Consider the following 21,503-nt stretch of genomic DNA (forward strand, 5'->3'; position numbering starts at 1 on the left):
AGAAATTATTTTGAATCCTTATACTCCAATAAAATAGAAGATAGTGAAGGCATCGATAAATTTCTTAAGTCATATAATCTGCCCAGATTGAGTCAGGAGGATATAGACAACCTAAACAGACCAATATCAATTGAGGAAATAGAAGAAAACATCAAAAGATTACCATCTAAGAAAAGCCCAGGACCGGATGGGTTTACAGCAGAGTTTTACAAAACCTTTAAAGAGGAACTAATACCAATACTTTTCAAGCTATTTCAGGAAATAGAAAAAGAGGGAGAACTTCCAAATTCATTCTACGAGGCCAACATCACCCTGATTCCGAAACCAGACAAAGACACTTCAAAGAAAGAAAACTACAGACCAATATCTCTAATGAACCTAGATGCAAAAATCCTCAATAAAATTCTGGCAAATCGGATACAAAAACATATCAAAAAAATTGTGCACCATGATCAAGTAGGATTCATCCCTGGTATGCAAGGTTGGTTCAATATACGGAAATCAATAAATGTTATTCACCACATCAATAGGCTTAAAAATAAGAACCATATGATCATCTCGAAAGATGCAGAAAAAGCATTCGACAAAGTACAGCATCCGTTTATGTTCAAAACTCTCGAAAAACTAGGGATAACAGGAACATACCTCAACATTGTAAAAGCAATTTATGCTAAGCCTCAGGCTAGCATCATTCTGAATGGAGAAAAATTGAAGGCATTCCCTCTAAAATCTGGAACAAGACAGGGATGCCCTCTCTCACCACTCCTGTTCAACATAGTTCTCGAAACACTGGCCAGAGCAATTAGACAGACGAAAGAAATTAAAGGCATGAAAATAAAAAAAAGAAGAACTTAAGTTATCACTATTTGCAGATGACATGATTCTATACCTAGCAGACCCAATATGGTCTACAAAGAAACTGTTAGAGCTAATAAATGAATTCAGCAAAGTGGCAGGTTATAAAATCAACACGCATAAATCAAAGGCATTCCTGTATATCAGCGACAAATCCTCTGAAATGGACACGAGGACAACCACCCCGTTCACAATATCCTCAAAAAGAATAAAATACTTGGGAATCAACCTAACAAAAGAGGTGAAAGACTTATACAATGAAAACTACAGAACCCTAAAGAGAAAAATTGAAGAAGACCTTAGAAGATGGAAAAATATACCCTGTTCATGGATAGGCAGAACTAACATCATCAAAATGGCGATATTACCAAAAGTTCTCTATAGGTTTAATGCAATGCCAATCAAAATCCCAACGGCATTTCTTGTAGAAATGGAGAAAGCAATCATGAAATTCATATGGAAGAATAAAAGACCCAGAATAGCAAAAACAATACTAAGCAGGAAGTGTGAATCAGGTGGTATAGCGATTCCAGATTTCAAACTATACTACAGAGCAATAGTAACAAAAACAGCATGGTACTGGTACCAAAACAGGCGGGTGGACCAATGGTACAGAATAGAGGACACAGAAACCAACCCACAAAACTACAACTTTCTTATATTTGATAAAGGGGCTAAAAGCATGCAATGGAGGAAGAATAGCATCTTCAACAAATGGTGCTGGGAAAATTGGAAATCCATATGCAACAAAATGAAATTGAATCCCTTTCTCTCGCCATGCACAAAAGTTAACTCAAAATGGATCAAGGAGCTTGATATCAAATCAGAGACACGGCATCTGATAGAAGAGAAAGTTGGCTACGACCTACATGCTGTGGGGTCGGGCTCCAAATTCCTCAATAGGACACCCATAGCACAAGAGTTAACATCTAGAATCAACAAATGGGACTTACTCAAACTAAAAAGTTTTTTCTCAGCAAAAGAAACAATAAGAGAGGTAAATAGGGAGCCTACATCATGGGAACAAATCTTTACTCCTCACACTTCAGATAGAGCCCTAATATCCAGAGTATATAAAGAACTCAGAAAATTAGACAATAAGATAACAAATAATCCCATCAACAAATGGGCCAAGGACTTGAACAGACACTTCTCAGAGGAGGACATACAATCAATCAACAAGTACATGAAAAAATGCTCACCATCTCTAGCAGTCAGAGAAATGCAAATCAAAACCACCCTAAGATACCATCTCACTCCAGTAAGATTGGCAGCCATTATGAAGTCAAACAACAATAAGTGCTGGCGAGGATGTGGGGAAAAGGGTACACTTGTACATTGTTGGTGGGACTGCAAATTGGTGTGGCCAATTTGGAAAGCAGTATGGAGATTTCTTGGAAAGCTGGGAATGGAACCACCATTTGACCCAGCTATCCCCCTTCTGGGTCTATTCCCTAAAGACCTAAAAAGAGCATGCTACAGGGACACTGCTACATCGATGTTTATAGCAGCACAATTCACAATAGGAAGACTGTGGAACCAACCTAGATGCCCTTCAATAGACGAATGGATAAAAAAATGTGGCATTTATACACAATGGAGTATTACTCTGCATTAAGAAATGACAAAATCATAGAATTTGGAGGGAAATGGATGGCATTAGAGCAGATTATGCTAAGCGAAGCTAGCCAAGCCCTAAAAAACAAATGCCAAATGTCTTCTTTGATATAAGGAGAGTAATTAAGAACAGACTAGGGAAGAAGAGCACAAGTAGAAGACCATCATTAAACAGGGTTGGGAGGTGGGAGGGAAAGGGAGAGAGAAGGGAAATAGCATGGAAATGGAACGAGACCCTCAGGTTTATACAAAATTACATACAAGAGGAAGTGAGGGGAAAGGGAAAAATAATACAAGGGGGAGGAATGAATTGCAGTAGTGGGGGTAGAGAGAGAAGAGGGGAGGGGAGGGGAGGGGAGGGGGGATAGTAGAGGATAGGAAAGGCAGCAGAATACAACAGACACTAGGATGGCAATATGTAAAGCAATGGAAGTGAAACTGATGTGATTCTGCAATCTGTATAAGGGGCAATATGGGAGTGCATAACCCACTTGAATCAAAATGTGAAATATGATATATCAAGAACTATGTAATGGAGGGGTAAGACAAGATAATACAAATGGAAGAAATGATTTACAGTAGAAGGGGTAGAGAGAGAAAAGGGGAGGGGAGGGGAGGGGAGGGGGGATAGTAGAGAATAGGACTTACAGCAGAATACATCAGACACTAGAAAGGCAATATGTCAATCAATGGAAGGGTAAATGATGTGATACAGCAATCTGTATACGGGGTAAAGTTGGGAGTTCAAAACCCGCTTGAATCAAACTGTGAAATATGATGTATTAAGAACTGTGTAAGGTTTTGAACAACCAACAATTAAAAAAATAAATAAAAAAAAAAAAGAAATGTTAGGATTTCTATGCACCATTCACTGAAGTTAGTTTTCAGTACTAGGAAACAAATATGTATTTCAGGTGGATGAATATTTCTGAGAATAATCTTGTGAAAAGTTGATTATAAATCCACATACATGAACAGGAATTAAGGGAGTGTAAAATAAGACACACATATTTTATATTTTCAAAAATCTAGAGAGTGTGTGTGTGTGTATATATATATATATATATATATATATATACGCAAAACACACAGAGAGAGACATTAAAAAGTAAAAATATATATGCCAATTGAAATTCATCATGAAATATATATCATCCCAAGATCCAGAAATATTTATTTTACTGGACATGGATGTATGTATCATGTTGTTGAAGTAGGAAGCTCACCCATAGGTTGATTTTCAGTTCCAACAGCATTTAGGAGGAGTGATTTCTTCTCACAGGTTGTATATGCCAAGTCAGCCACCTCACAACAATATAGCTGGGAAAGCAGGTATGATTCTCTATGTGCATGTAAAAATACGTGTGCTGAATAGGCTGCATAGAAAGGGAGACGGGAATTCACATATTGGTTAAGTTTAAAAACACATGGAGAACTATTACATTGGACTAGATTCATAACATCTACCCTTTATAATGCAAAAGGCCTGTCCAACTACGCACCATGCCTCCTCTGAACTGCTTGTATTTCTATTCTCTTTGGGTTATTTTCTTCTATCATATTAGGATTTGTAGTCAGAGTCTAGTAGGGTATGGTTTAGTGTCAGGGATTCAGTATTTGGAATGGAAAATAGGAAAATGAATCCAATGTGCATGCAAATATGTGCTACACAAAATCTTCCCACTGTCATCCAGAAAAATGCCTTGACAATACCCTTGCCCCAAGTAAGACCCAATTCGAGGAGAAGAGTTAGAAAATCTTTGAATACGTATGTCGAATGAAAAATGCTCAGGAGTTCACAACTTTGGAGGTGGTAGAGGAGTTTCCATAAGTAAGGGAGTGGATAAACACTCCACAAACATGGAGCTCTGCTTGCCTAAAGACTTCTTGAGAAACTGCCTCTGAGGTTGGGCTCTAGAAATATATGTTGTTGTCAGGAGCATTAGCTTCCTTTGTAGTGAGACCATCAAAGCTGGGTCTGCATCTATGTGACCTGGAGGACATGGTTTCTTATTTTCCAATGAACATGAGGCAGAAGTGCTGAATTCTCTCTTTGTAGGTAAACTGTGGCCACTGTGGGCTAAGTATCTCCCCGTGGGAACTGTGAAGCCATTTGGTCATCCTCCATTTTTCTTGGTGTTTCTTGCTGCTGCACTGAAAGTTTGGTATTTGCTTCACGAAATACAAGGACTTCAACTGGGACACAGTGCTGGAGGGAGTTCTGTCACGTGTGGTGTGTCAGGATCCTAGGAGAATGCACCAACCATGCTTCTATCCTACAGAGCATGGCCCCTTGACCATAGCAACCTGATTCTGAACATTGTTCTGAAACCTCTCCATATAACAAGATGCCTTTACATATAAGGGTCTGCTGGCTGCACCATGTCAGTCACAAGACATTTGGAAGCGCATGGCAGATCCACATGGCCCCACCACAGATGTTTTATCACACACCTGCACACCACTGCTCTAAGCCCACTACTCAGCAGGCCCCACCTCACTGGCATCTCTGTTCTTCATCATTTTCATGAAAGCCGTCAATCAAGGCACCTGTCTGGTAAACTCATGATCAGCAACAGGACATCCTAAGGTTCTCCAGTGCCACCTGGTGATGGGAATTTCAAAGATTTCACGGTATTTATCTAGCCACTTTTAAAGGATGAAGGTGGAGACACTGTGGGTTTCCATTCATTCAGGAACCATTTAATGGTGAGAGAGATCATTTCAATGAAAGCTCTGGAGAACTCTCACAAACAAGGCTTCCCAAAGAGTGGCAAAAAAAGTCACATGAAACTAGGCCCACTTAGGTGTACAATGTGAGGTCCATGTGTGTTTTGACTCTCAACTATGGCTGCCAGGTCTTTAAGAATAAAATCATGTGATATCCTGCCTGAGATTCCCAGTGTTCTGTGGAAAGTCACCCTGGGCTTTGATCTCAGTTTCCAGGGGGGACTCTCATGCGTGGCCTCTGAAAATCCCAACTCAATTCATGGCAATACTTCTCTGAGGTCAGTTCCCGAACTCAGTCTCCAGGGGAATCACACCAGAGTTAAAGCCCAGGCGGACCCACTCATCTCTTCCACAGCCATATAAATGACCACAATTCAAACCAAAACACTGCCACAAGGCCCTCAACTTCTTCCATATAGACAATCCTTATAACCTCTGGCTGGAGGTTTCCATGTGGGGCGCAGCCTAAGACAGTGTCCACAATAACATCCCTTGCCCCTCATTTACCTAATGTCAGGGTGGCCTGGACACCCTTCTTTGAACCAGGAGTGATCAAATAGGCCTGCCTTTAATACTGCTCAGCTTCTAATCTTTGAGGCCTGTTGTTGGTGGGGTACAGATTTTTTGTGTAAATTGGAGTCATGAGAAAACACAAGCACATAATGGCTAGCCTCTTCAGGGCTTTGAAAAATTCATTTGACCCAAAGGATCCCTATTCTCACTTGATGCAGGTCAGGGACCTTACAGAGGAAGGCGAGAGACTTCATCCACAATGACTTCTGTTTTGCCATATTGGCTTTGGATGCACATATGGGATCTTTCCTGAGATCCATCAGGTGCTGACAATCTAAACCACAGCCTTACACAGGGCCAAGAGGCTGATTCAGACACATCCCTTTACAAAGAAATTAAGCAAAGAGCCACAAGTGATGCCCATTCGTTTGCATTTGAAAACTGTTTTCTTCAGGCTTCACAAAGGTGTGTCCTGAGGCAAAGACCTTGCTGACATTCAGAGAAACAGAACAATAGGTAAGCAAAAGGCCCAAAGCAGGGTTTCTCCACTGAGACTTTAATGGGCCCACTGATATCTGAGTTTTCTGAGATGCTCGACATTCCTTTCAGCTATCTAGTACATGGCCATGTCACCAAGCTTGGAGGTGGTACATATCTTGGACACAAAACCATGAGCCAATTCTGAAGAGTGGCAAGAATTCAGGAAGAAAACAGGAATTTAGGAAGATAGTAGGTTTTGCCCATGGATGAGGCAAGCCGCAGTCCATTCATAAATTGGGCAGGATGAATGCTGGAAGCTTTCTACTAGACAGGACACATCCATTGATGCATTCTCTTTTCTAATGTCTACAACCACGGACACAGTGTGATACACAGAAAAAGCAACACTCGCCTTTTCAAAAGACTTGCTAGAAACAGTGCACTCCAAACCAAACAAACCAAACTTTCCTAGCTCTTCTCAGAACATGAGACCAAACCACAAACTCACACCCACACCCACAAAGCCACCTCCTTCCCCCAAGGAGGTCTGTGACTACCCACAGTGTCCTCTGACTGGTGGGCCATACTAGGTTCCCCCGAAATGACATGTCTTGTCTCAGATCTGGCCTCTTTGGCCAATTCTGTGAAGTTGTCAGGAGCCATGGGTGAGCCACTACCTGCTTTCTCAGGAAAGACCCCCTTCAGAGCTTTCCTGGCAATTGGCCATCCTCACATCTGTAGGTACCAAGAAAGACTGACTCTGTCCTTGGTAAATCCAAACAAGTGAGCCCACTGGGACTGGCACTGGGATTGCCTATGGGTGCCTGGCTTCCTGGATCCCAAGTTCAGATAGTTCCACACTGGAACTGTGGTGAGGTCAAGGAAGTGTGGTGAGGTCACTTTCTTCAGGAACTGAATGAGGTCACTGCCTTGGAAACCACTTTGTCCTAACTGTTGCTTTCAAGTGTCCCATGAGATGGATGCTGCCCCTGCTTCCTGTGACACTTTCACATGTTAGAATGGTATATCAAACATAGGCACCCAGGAAAAGCTCTCCACACAGGCCTGGTTTGATCCATCTTGTCTACATTAAGAAGAGAGAGGATCATTCAGACACATCCCTTTATCCTGACCAGGTTGTTTGCCACGGTAGATGACTTTTACTCTCTCAGGTCCTTCCTAGCTGCCTACATCTTCTCCAGGGATCATTTCTGCATGGACCTTTGAGGTTCTCAGCAGGTGGAAGATCCCCTACATTCCTGTATTGTAAGACCAACTCTGTCCCTGCTCTTCTGTAAAGTGAGATTGAGGAAACAGTGAATGCTTGGGGTTAAGAACATGTTCAATTTGGGTTAGAAATCATTCTGTTGGATGAAGAATAGTATTGGGAACCTGTGATATTTATAATAATATAGAGGTGAAATATATGTATGAAAACAGAAATCTAAGTAAGATTTGAAGACCAGAAGCGCATTGGGTCCTTGATTGGGATACTTAGCTTTCAATTACATTCTGTAGAGATGTCTCTGATAAATCAACATACAATGGCATAGGACCTTGTACCTTGGATGATTGAAGGTAGAAGAGAAGATCAAGTCAAAAAGGGATAGTATGTAGGATTAGAAAGATAGTCAGTAGGTTTAGGAAGAAGAGTGAGTATAATATTTGGACCAAAAGTTCTTTAGCAATAGGGTGTCTGTTAGAGAGTGAATGTAAATGTCAGCACATGTGAAGAGTCAGTCACAATGATGAACTGGGGAAGATATGTAGGAAAGCAGATATGAATATAGACATTAGGAAATTAGGCAAAGTATAAAGTGAGTGATAGGATTAGACATTTTCAACAGGGTTGAGGTTGAATATATAATCTTATGCAGAAACAAATGTGTAGTCACCAATAGAATTGACATTTGAGAGCATTACCAACCTAGACAAGGATGGTTTTTGTAATCCATGCTCACTTTCCAATTAGGCTTAGGTACAATCATAAGTGTGACCTTTGCATTTTGTGTTCAGAATATCACTGTGATAAAATATATATGTAGATCAGGTGACATGATATTTCTTCCACTATTTTTGGGAGCAATACATTGAAGACGTATAAATTAGAATTCGGGGGTACAAATAGGTGTACCCTGGGTCTATGAGTATAGAGATAATGCATGAATATACCATACTGTGAATAAAGAATATAACTGGTTCCAATTTAAATAATGGATTGAATTGATATCTGAAAACATATAAGAAATCTTATATTGATACAGGATGATTCATTCCAACCAGTTATACATCTAATGGTAATATTAGGGTGATGGTTTACCATGACGGGTGTGTGAGTTTTGGTTCCAAAGTGATTATGGAAATCCAAAATAATGTGTTTGGAAAGAAGTCTCATGAAAAGACCAGTCAAGAAACATGGAGGAATACATGTGTTCTGAAGCAGGATTTGATTGAAAGTGAACCAAATGCCTAGAAATTTGTGAACTTGAGGATGAAATATATATCCTATGATGTGCATCAACTGAAGAAATAGTAATGTACCAGTGTTGAATAAAAATCAATGTCAAAATACACATCATGTCCCATAGGAGTCTACTTGCATTGATGTTAAACAGGGTCAGTTACTGTAGAAATGTTAGGATTTCTATGCACCATTCACTGAAGTTAGTTTTCAGTAGTAGGAAACAAATATGTATTTAAGGTGGATGAATATTTCTGAGAATAATCTTGTGAAAAGTTGATTATAAATCCACATACATGAACATGAATTCAGGGAGTGTAAAATAAGACACACATATTTTATATTTTGAAAAATCTGTAGAGTGTGTGTGTGTATATATACATATATATATATATATATGTGTGTGTGTGTGTGTGTATAGATACCAAGTGAAATTCATCATTAAATATATATCATCCCAAGATCCAGAAATATTTATTTTACTGAACATGGATGTATGTATCATGTTGTTGAAATAGGAAGCTCACCCATAGGTTAGTTTTCAGTTCCAACAGCATTTAGGAGTGATTTCTTCTCACAGTTTGTATCTGCCAAGTCAGCCACCTCCCATGAATGTAGCTGGGAAACCAGGTAGGATTCTCTATGTGAATGTAAAAATACATGTGCTGAATAGGCTGCAGAGAAAGGGAGACAGGAATTCACACATTTGTTAAGTTCAAAAACACATGGAGAACTATTACATTGGACTAGATTCATAACATCTACAATTTATAATGCAAAAGGCCTGTCCAACTACACACCATGCTTCCTCTGAACTCCTTGTATTTCTATTCTGTTTGGGTTATTTTTTTTATCATATTAGCATTTGTATTCAGAGTATAATTGGGGATTGGTTAGTGTCAGGGATTCAGTATTTGGAATGGAAAATAGGAAAATGAATCCAATGTGTATGCAAATATGTGCTACACAAAATCTTCCTACTGTCATCCAGAAAATGACTTGACAAAACCCTTGCCCCAAGTGAGACACAATTCGAGGACAAGAGTTAGAAAATCTTTGAATACATATGTGGAATGAAAAATGCTCGGGAGTTCACAACTTTGGAGGTGGTAGAGGAGTTTCCATAAGTAAGGGAGAGGATCAACACTCCACAAACATGGAGCTCTGCTGGCCTAAAGACTTCTTGAGAGACTGCCTCTGAGGTTGGGCTCTTGAAATATATGTTGTTGTCAGGAGCATTAGCTTCCTTTGTAGTTAGACCATCAAAGCTGGGTCTGCATCTATGTGACCTGGAGGACATGGTTTCTGATTTTCCAATGAACATGAGGCAGAAGTGCTGAATTCTCTCTTTGTAGGTAAACTGTGGCAACTGGGGGCTAAGTATCTCCCCGTGGGAACTGTGAAGCCATTTGGTCATCCTCCACTTTTCATGGTGTTTCTTGCTGCTTCACTGGGAGTTTAGCATTTTCTTCACGAAATACAAGGACTTCAACTGGGACACAGTGCTGGAGGGAGTTCTGTCACTTGTGGTGTGTCAGGGTCCTAGGAGAAAGCACCAAGCAAGCTTCTATCACACAGAGCTTGGCCCCTTGACCATAGCAACCTGATTCTGAACATTGTTCAGAAACCTCTCCATATAACAAGATGCCTTTACATATAAGGGTCTGCTGGCTGCACCATGTCAGTCACAAGACATTTGGAAGCCCATGGCAGATCCACATGGCCCCACCACAGATGTTTTATCACGCACCTGCACAACACTGCTCTAGGCCGACTACTCAGCAGGCCCCACCTCACTCGCATCTCTGTTCTTCATCATTTTCATGAAAGCCATCAATCAAGGCACCTGTCTGGTAAACTCATGATCAGGAACAGGACATCCTAAGATTCTCCAGTGCCACCTGGTCATGGGAATTTCAAAGATTGCACGGTATTTATCTAGCCATTTTTAAAGGATGAAGTTGGAGGCACTGTGGGTTTCCATTCATTCAGGAACCATTTAATTGTGAGAAAGATCATTTCAATGAAAGCTCTGGAGAACTCTCACAAACAAGGCTTCCAAAGAGTGGCCAAAAAACGTCACATGAAACCAGGCCCACTGAGGTCTACAATGTGAGGTCCATGTGTGATTTGACTCTCAACTATGGCTGCCAGGTCTTTAAGAATAAAATGATGTGATATCCAGGCTGAGATTCCCAGTGTTCTGTGGAAAGTCACCCTGTTTTTCCATCTCAGTTTCCAGGGGGGACTCTCATGCGTGGCCTCGAAAAATCCCATCTCAATTCATTGCAATACTTCTCTGAGGTCAGTTCCAGAACTCAGTCTTTAAGGGGAATGACACCAGAGTTCAAGCCCGGGCAGACCCAGTCATCTCTTCCACCGCCATACAAATGACCACAATTCAAACCAAAACACTGCCACAAGGCCCTCAACTTCTTCCATATAGACAATCCTCATAACCTCTGGCTGGAGGTTTCCATGAGGGGCGCAGCCTAAGACAGTGTCCACAATAAACTCCCTTTCCCCTCATTTGCCTAATGTCAGGGTGGCCTGGACACCCTTCTTTGAACCAGGAGTGATCAAATAGCCCTGCCTTTAATACTGCTCAGCTTCTAAATTTTGAGGCTTGCTGATGGTGGCGTGCAGATTTTTTGTGTAAATTGGAGTCATGAGAAAACACAAGCACATAATGGCTAGCCTCTGCAGGGCTTTGAAAACTCATTTGACCCAAAGAATCCCTATTCTCACTTGATGCAGGTCAGGAACCTTACAGAGGAAGGCAAGAGACTTCATCCACAATGACTGCTGTTTTGCCATATTGGCTTTGGATGCACATATGGGATCTTTCCTGAGATCCATCAGGTGCTTACAATCTAAGCAACAGCCTCACACAGGGCCAAGATTCTATTTCAGACACATCCCTTTGCAAAGCAATTAAGCAAAGAGCCACAAGTGATGCCCATTCGTTTGCATTTGAAAACTGTTTTCTTCAGGCTTCACAAAGGTGTGTCCTGAGGCAAAGACCTTGCAGACATCCAGGGAAACAGAACAATAGGTAAGCAAAAGGCCCAAAGCAGGGTTTCTCCACTGAGACTTTAATGGGCCCACTGATATCTGAGTTTTCTGAGATGCTCGCCATTCCTTTCAGCTATCTAGTACATGGCCATGTCACCAAGCTTAGAGGTGGTACATATCTTGGACACAAAACCATGAGCCTATTATGAAGAGTGGCCAGAATTCAGGAAGAAAGCAGGAATTTAGGAAGATAGTAGGTTTTGCCCATGGATAAGGCAAGCTGCAGTCCATTCATAAATTGGGCAGGATGAATGCTGGAAGCTTTCTAATTGACAGGACACATCCACTGATGAATTCTCTTTTCTAATATCTACAACCAGGGACACAGTGCGATACAGAGACATAGCAACACTCACCTTGTGAAAAGACTTGCTAGAAACAGTCCACTCCAAACCAAACAAACCGCCTTTCCTAGCTCTTCTCGGAACATGAGACCAAACCACAAACTCACAACCACACCCACAAAGCCACCTCCTTCCCCCAAGGAGGTCTGTGACTACCCGCAGTGTCCTCTGACTGGTGGGCCATACTAGGTTCCCCCGAAATGGCCTGTCTTGTCTCAGATCTGGCTTACTTGGCCATCTGTGATTTTGTCAGGAGCCAGGGGTGAGCCACTACCTGCTTTCTCAGGAAAGACCCCCTTCAGAGCTATCCTGGCAAGTGGCCATCCTAACATCTGTAGGTACCAAGAAAGACTGACTCTGTCCTTGGTAAATCCAAACAAGTGAGCCCACTGGGACTGGCACTGGGACTGCCTCTGGGTGCCAGGCTTCCTGGATATCAAGTTCAGAGAGTTCCATCACCAAGGAAGTGTGGTGAGGTCACTTCCTTCAGGAACTGAATGAGGTCACTGCCTTGGAAACCACTTTGTCCTAACTGTTGTTTCCAAGGGTCCCATGAGATGGAGGCTGCCCCTGCTTCCTGTGACACTTTCACAAGTTAGAATGGTATATCAACCATAGGCACCAAGGAAAAGCTCTCCACACAGGCCTGGTTTGGTCCATCTTGTCTACATGAAGAAGAGAGAGGCTCATTCAGACACATCCCTTCATCCTGACCAGGTTGTTTGCCACGGAAGATGACTTGTCCTCTCTCAGGACCTTCCGAGCTTCCAACATCTTCTCCAGGGATCATTTCTGCATGGACCTTGGAGGTTCTCAGCAGGTGGAAGATCCCCTACATTCCTGTATTGTAAGACCAACTCTGTCCCTGCTCTTCTGTAAAGTGAGATTGAGGAAACAGTGAATGCTTGGGGTTAAGAACATGTTCAATTTGGGTTAGAAATCATTCTGCTGGATGAAGAAGGGTATTGGGAACCTGTGATATTTATAATAATATAGAGGTGAAATATATGTATGAAAACAGAAATCTAAGTAAGATTTGAAGGCCAGAAGGGCATTGGGCTTTTGATTGGGATACTTAGCTTTGAATTACATTCTGTACAGATGTCTCTGATAAATCAACATACAATGGCATAGGACCTTGTACCTTGGATGATTGAATGTAGAAGAGAATATCAAGTCAAAAAGGGTTAGTAGGTAGGATTAGAAAGATAGTCAGTAGGTTTAGGAAGAAGAGTGAGTATAATATTTGGACCAAAAGTTCTTTAGCAATAGGGTGTCTGTTAGAGAGTGAATGTAAATGTCAGCACATGTGAAGAGTCAGTCACAATGATGAACTGGCGAAGATATGTAGGAAAGCAGATATGAATATAGACATTAGGAAATTAGGCAAAGTATAAAGTGAGTGATAAGATTAGACATTTTCAACAGGGTTGAGGTTGAATATATAATCTTAGGCAGAAACAAATGTGTAGTCACCCATAGAATTGACATTTAAGAGCATTAGCCAACCTAGACAAGGATGGCTTTAGTAATCCATGCTCACTTTCCAATTAGGGTTAGGTACAATCATAAGTGTGACCTTTGCATTTTGTATTCTGAAAATCACTGGGATAAAATATATATGTAGATCAGGTGACATGAGTATTTCTTCCACTATTTTTGGGAGCAATACGTTGAAGATGTATAAATTAGAATTCGGGGGTACAAATAGGTGTACCCTGGGTCTATGAGTATAGAGATAATGCATGAATAGACCATACTGTGAATAAAGAATATAACTGGTTCCAATTTAAATAATGGATTGAATTGATATCTGAAAACATATAAGAAATCTTATATTGATACACGATCATTCATTCCAACCAGTTATACATCTAATGGTAATATTAGGGTGATGGTTTACCATGAGGGATGTGTGAGTTTCGGTTCCAAAGTGATTATGGAAATCCAAAATAATGTGTTTGCAAAGAAGTCTCATGAAAAGACCAGTCAAGAAACATGGAGGAATACATGTGTTCTGAAGCAGGATTTGATTGAAAGTGAACCAAATGCCTAGAAATTTGTGAATTTGAGAATGAAATATATATCCTATGATGTGCATCAACTGAAGAAATAGTAATGTACCAGTGTTGAATAAAAATAAATGTCAAAATACACATCATGTCCCATAGGAGTCTCCTTGCATTGATGTTAAACAGGGTCATTTACTGTAGAAATGTTAGGATTTCTATGCACCATTCACTGAAGTTAGTTTTCACTACTAGGAAACAAATATGTATTTCAGGTGGATGAATATTTCTGAGAATAATCTTGTGAAAAGTTGATTATAAATCCACATACATGAGCATGAATTCAGGGAGTGTAAAATAAGACACACATATTTTATATTTTGAAAAATCTCGAGAGTGTGTGTGTGTATATATACATATATATATATATATATATATACATATATATATATATATATATATGTTTATGTATATATACACAAAACACACACAGAGAGACATTAAAAAGTAAAAATATATATGCCATTTGAAATTCATCATGTAATATATATCATCCCAAGGTCCAGAAATATTTATTTTACTGAACATGGATGTATGTATCATGTTGTTGAAGTAGGACGCTCACCCATAGGTTGATTTTCTGTTCCAACAGCATTTAGGAGGAGTGATTTCTTCTCACAGTTTGTATCTGCCAAAGCAGCCACCTCACAAGAATGTAGCTGGGAAACCAGGTAGGATTCTCTATGTGCATGTAAAAATACATGTGCTGAATAGTCTGCAGAGAAAGGGAGACAGGAATTCAAATATTGGTTAAGTTTAAAAACACATGGAGAACTATTACATTGGACTAGATTCATAATATCTACCCTTTATAATGCAAAATGCCTGTCCAACTACACACCATGCCTCCTCTGAACTGCTTGTTTTCTATTCTGTTTGGGTTATTTTTTTCTATCATATTAGGATTTGTAGTTAGAGTCTAGTAGGGTATGGGTTAGTGTCAGGGATTCAGTATTTGGAATGGAAAATAGGAAAATGAATCCAATGTGTATGCAAATATGTGCTAAACAAAATATTCCCACTGTCATCCAGAAAAATGCCTTGTCAATAGCCTTGCCCTAAGTAAGACGCAATTCGAGGAGAAGAGTTAGAAAATCTTTGAATACATATGTGGAATGAAAAATGCTCAGGAGTTCACAACTTTGGAGGTGGTAGAGGAGTTTCCATAAGTAAGGGAGAGGATAAACACTCCACAAACATGGAGCTCTGCTGGCCTATAGACTTCTTGAGAAACTGCCTCTGAGGTTGGGCTCTTGAAATATATGTTGTTGTCAGGAGCATTAGCTTCCTTTGTAGTGAGACCATCAAAGCTGGGTCTGCATCTATGTGACCTGGAGGACATGGTTTCTTATTTTCCAATGAACATGAGGCAGAAGTGCTGAATCTCTCTTTGTAGGTAAACTTTTGCCACTGGGGGCTAAGTATCTCCCCGTGGGAACTGTGAAGCCATTTGGTCATCCTCCACTTTTCGTGGTGTTTCTTGCTGCTTCACTGGGAGTTTGGTATTTGCTTTACAAAATACAAAAACTTCAACTGGGACACAGTGCTGGAGGGAGTTCCGTCACGTGTGGTGTGTCAGGGTCCTAGGAGAATGCACCAACCATGGTTCTATCCCACAGAGCTTGGCCCCTTGACCATAGCAACCTGGGTCTGAACATTGTTCTGAAACCTCTCCATATAACAAGATGCCTTTACATATAAGGGTCTGCTGGCTGCACCATGTCAGTCACAAGACATTTGGAAGCGCATGGCAGATCCTCATGGCCCCACCTCAGATGTTTTATCACACACCTGCACACCACTACTCTAGGCCCACTACTCAGCAGGCCCCACCTCACTGGCATCTCTGTTCTTCATCATTTTCATGAAAGCCGTCAATCAAGGCACCTGTCTGGTAAACTCATGATCAGCAACAGGACATCCTAAGGTTCTCCAGTGCCCCCTGGTCATGAGAATTTCAAAGATTACACGGTATTTATCTAGCCATTTTTAAAGGATGAAGTTGGAGGCACTGTGGGTTTCCATTCATTCAGGGACCATTTAATGGTGTGAAAGATCATTTCAATGAAAGCTCTGGAGAACTCTCACAAACAAGGCTTCCCAAAGAGTGGCCAAAAAACGTCACATGAAACCAGGCCCACTGAGGTCTACAATGTGAGGTCCATGTGTGTTTTGACTCTCAACTATGGCAGCCAGGTCGTTACGAATAAAATCATGTGATATCCTGGCTGAGATTCCCAGTGTTCTGTGGAAAGTCACCATGGGCTTCGATCTCAGTTTTCAGGGGGGACTCTCATGCGTGGCCTCAGAAAATCCCAACTCAATTCATGGCAATACTTCTCTGAGGTCAGTTCCCGAACTCAGTCTCCAAGGGGAATCACACCAGAGTTCAAGCCCAGACAGACCCTGTCATCTCTTACACCGCCATACAATTGACCACAATTCAAACCAAAACACTGCCACAAGGCCCTCAACTTCTTCCATATAGCAAACCTCATAACCTCTGGCTGGAAGTTTCCATGAGGGGCGCAGCCTAAGACAGTGTCCACAATAAGCTCCCTTGCCCCTCATTTGCCTAATGTCAGGGTGGCCTGGACACCCTTCTTTGAACCAGGAGTGATCAAATAGGCCTACCTTTAATACTGCTCAGCCTCTAAACTTTGAGGCCTGCTGATGGTGGGGTACAGATTTTTTGTGTAAATTGGAGTCATGAGAAAACACAAGCACATAATGGCTAGCTTCTGCAGGGCTTTGAAAAACTCATTTGACCCAAAGGATCCCTATTCTCACTTGATGCAGGTCAGGGACTTTACAGAGGAAGGCAAGAGACTTCATCCACAATGACTGCTGTTTTGCCATATTGGCTTTGGGTGCACATATGGGATCTTTCCTGAGATCCATCAGGTGCTGACAATCTAAGCCACAGCCTCACACAGGGCCAAGAGGCTGATTCAGACACATTCCTTTGCAAAGCAATTAAGCAAAGAGCCACAAGTGGTGCCCATTCGTTTGCATTTGAAAACTGTTTTCTTCAGGCTTCACAAAGGTGTGTCCTGAGGGAAAGACCTTGTTGACATCCAGGGAAACAGAACAATAGGTAATCAAAAGGCCCAAAGCAGGGTTTCTCCACTGAGACTTTTTCTGAGATGCTCGCCATTCCTTTCAGCTATCTAGTACATGGCCATGTCACCAAATTTGGAGGTGGTACATATCTTGGACACAAAACCAAAAGCCTATTCTGAAGAGTGGCCAGAATTCAGGAAGAAAACAGGAATTTAGGAAGATAGTAGGTTTTGCCCATGGAAGAGGCAAGCTGCAGTCCATTCATAAATTGGGCAGGATGAATTCTGGAAGCTTTCTACTAGACAGGACACATCCATTGATGCATTCTCTTTTCTAATGTCTACAACCACAAACACAGTGCGATACACAGACAAAGCAACACTCGCCTTGTCAAAAGACTTGCTAGAAACAGTCCACTCCAAACCAAACAAACCGCTTTTCCTAGCATTTCTCAGAACATGAGACCAAACCACAAACTCACACCCACACCCACAAAGCCACCTCCTTACCCCAAGGACGTCTGTGACTACCTGCAGTGTCCTCTGACTGGTGGGACATACTAGGTTCCCTCGAAATGTCCTGTCCTGTCTCATATGTGGCCTCTTTGGCCAATTCTGTGAAGTTGTCAGGAGCCAGGGATGAGCCACTACCTGCTTTCTCAGGAAAGACCCCCTTCAGAGATTTCCTGGCAATTGGCCATCCTCACATCTGTAGGTACCAAGAAAGACTGACTCTGTCCTTGGTAAATCCAAACAAGTGAGCCCACTGGGACTGGCACTGGGACTGCCTCTGGGTGCCTGGCTTCCTGGATCCCAAGTTCAGAGAGTTCAATCACCAAGGAAGTGTGGTGAAGTCCCTTTTTTCAGGAACTGAATGAGATCACTGCCTTGGAAACCTCTTTGTCCTAACTTTTGCTTCCAAGGGTCCCATGAGATGGAGGCTGCCCCTGCTTCCTGTGACACTTTCACAAGTTAGAATGGTATATCAACCATAGGCACCCAGGAAAAGCTCTCCACACAGGCCTGGTTTGGTCCATCTTGTCTACATGAAGAAGAGAGAGGCTCATTCAGACACATCCCTTCATCCTGACCAGGTTGTTTGCCACGGAAGATGACTTTTACTCTCTCAGGTCCTTCCAGGCTGCCTACATCTTCTCCAGGGATCATTTCTGCATGGACCTTGGAGGTTCTCAGCAGGTGGAAGATCCCCTACATTCCTATATTGTAAGACCAACTTTGTCCCTGCTCTTCTGTAAAGTGAGATTGAGGAAACAGTGAACACTTGGGGTAAAGAACATGTTCAATTTGGGTTAGAAAACATTCTGCTGGATGAAGAAAGGTATTGGGAACCTGTGATATTTATAATAATATAGAGATGAAATATATGTATGAAAACAGAAACCTAAGTAAGATTTGAAGGCCAGAAGGGCTTTGGGCCCTTGATTGGGATATTTAGCTTTGAATTACATTCTGTACAGATGTCTCTGATAAATCAACATACAATGGCATAGGACCTTGTACCTTGGATGATTAAAAGTAGAAGAGAAGTTCAAGTCAATAAGGGATAGTAGGTAGGATTAGAAAGATAGTCAGTAGGTTTAGGAAGAAGAGTGAGTACAATATTTGGAAAAAAAGTTTTTTAGCAAAAGGGTGTCATTTAGAGAGTGTATGTAAATGTCAGCACATGTGAAGAGTCAGTCACAGTGATGAACTGGGGAAGATATGTAGGAAAGCAGATATGAATATACACATTAGGAAATTAGGCAAAGTATAAAGTGAATGATAGGATTAGACATTTTCAACAGGGTTGAGGTTGAATATATAATCTTAGGCAGAAACAAATGTGTAGTCACCAATAGAATTGACATTTGAGAGCATTAGACAACCTAGACTAGGATGGTTTCAGTAATCCATGCTCACTTTCCAATTAGGCTTAGGTACAATCATAAGTGTGACCTTTTCCATTTTGTGTTCAGAATATCACTGTGATAAAATATATATGTAGATCAGGTGACATGAGTATTTCTTCCACTATTTTTGGGAGCAATACGTTGAAGACGTATAAATTAGAATTTGGGGTACAAATAGGTGTACCCTGGGTCTATGAGTATAAAGATAATGCATGAATAGACCATACTGTGAATAAAGAATATAACTGGTTCCAATTTAAATAATATATTGAATTGATATCTGAAAACATATAGGAAATCTTATATTGATACACGATCATTCATTCCAACCAGTTATACATCTAGTGGTAATATTAGGGTGATGGTTTACCATGAGGGGTGTGTGAGTTTTGGTTCCAAAGTGATTATGGAAATCCAACATAATATGTTTGGAAAGAAGTCTCATGAAAAGTCCAGTCTAGAAACATGGAGGAATACATGTGTTCTGAAGCAGGATTTGATTGAAAGTGAACCAAATGCCTAGAAATTTGTGAACTTGAGGATAAAATATATATACTATGATGTGCATCAACTGAAGAAATAGTAATGTACCAGTGTTGAATAAAAATAAATGTCAAAATACACATCATGTCCCATAGGAGTCTACTTGCATTGATGTTAAACAGGATCAGTTACTGTAGAAATGTTAGGATTTCTATGCACTATTCACTGAAGTTAGTTTTCAGTACTAGTAAAAGAATATGTATTTCAGGTGGATGAATATATCTGAGAATAATCTTGTGAAAAGTTGATTATAAATCCACATACATGAACATGAATTCATGGAGTGTAAAATAAGACACACATATTTTGTATTTTGTAAAATCTGGAGAGTGTGTGTGTGTTTATATACAAACATATATATATATATATATATATATATATACACAAAACACACACAGAGAGACATTAAAAAGTAAAAATATATATGCCAATTGAAATTCATCATGAAATATATATCATCCCAAGATCCAGAAATATTTATTTTACTGAACACGGATGTATGTATCCTGTTGTTGAAGTAGGAAGCTCAACCATAGGTTGATTTTCAGTTCCAACAGCATTTAGGAGGAGTGATTTCTTCTCAGAGTTTGTATCTGCAAATTCAGCCACCTCACAAGAATGTAGCTGGGAAACCAGGTAGGATTCTCTATGTGCATGTAAAAATACATGTGGTGATAGGCTGCAGAGAAAGGGAGACAGGAATTCACATATTTGTTAAGTTTAAAAACACATGGAAAACTATTACATTGGACTAGATTCATAACATCTACCCTTTATAATGCAAAATGCCTGTCCAACTACACACCATGCCTCCTATGAACTGCTTTTTTTCTATTCTGTTTGGGTTATTTCTTTCTATCATATTAGGATTTGTAGTCAGAGTCTAGTAGGGTATGGGTTAGTGTCAGGGATTCAGTATTTGGAATGGAAAATAGGAAAATGAATCCAATGTGTATGCAAATATGTGCTACACAAAATTTTCCCACTGTCATCCAGAAAAATGCCTTGACAATACCTTTGCCCCAAGTAAGATGCAATTCGAGGAGAAGAGTTAGAAAATCTTTGAATACATATGTGGAATGAAAAGTGCTCAGGAGTTCACAACTTTGGAGGTGGTAGAGGAGTTTCCATAAGTAAGGGAGATGATAAACACTCCACAAACATGGAGCTCTGCTGGCCTAAAGACTTCTTGAGAAACTGCCTCTGAGGTTGGGCTCTTGAAATATATGTTGTTGTCAGGAGCATTAGCTTCCTTTGTAGTGAGACCATCAAAGGTGGGTCTGCATCTATGTGACCTGGAGGACATGGTTTCTGATTTTCCAATGAACATGAGGCAGAAGTGCTGAATTCTCTCTTTGTAGGTAAACTGTGCCACTGGGGGCAAAGTATCTCCCCGTGGGAACTTGAAGGCATTTGGTCATCCTCCACTTTTCGTGGTGTTTCTTGCTGCTTCACTGGGAGTTTGGTATTTGCTTCACGAAATACAAGGACTTCAACTGGGACATAGTGCTGGAGGGAGTTCTGTCACGTGTGGTGTGTCAGGGTCCTAGGAGAATGCACCAACCATGCTTCTATCCCACAGAGCTTGGCCGCTTGACCATAGCAACCTGATTCTTAACATTGTTCTGAAACCTCTCCATATAACAAGATGCCTTTACATATAAGGGTCTGCTGGCTGCAGCATGTCAGTCACAAGACATTTGGAAGCGCATGGCAGATCCACATGGCCCCACCACAGATGTTTTATCACACACCTGCACACCACTGCTCTAGGCCCACTACTCAGCAGGCCCCACCTCACTGGCATCTCTGTTCTTCATCATTTTCATGAAAGCCATCAATCA

Source organism: Ictidomys tridecemlineatus, chromosome 4 (assembly GCF_052094955.1).
Source record: "Ictidomys tridecemlineatus isolate mIctTri1 chromosome 4, mIctTri1.hap1, whole genome shotgun sequence".
Lineage (NCBI taxonomy): Eukaryota > Metazoa > Chordata > Mammalia > Rodentia > Sciuridae > Ictidomys > Ictidomys tridecemlineatus.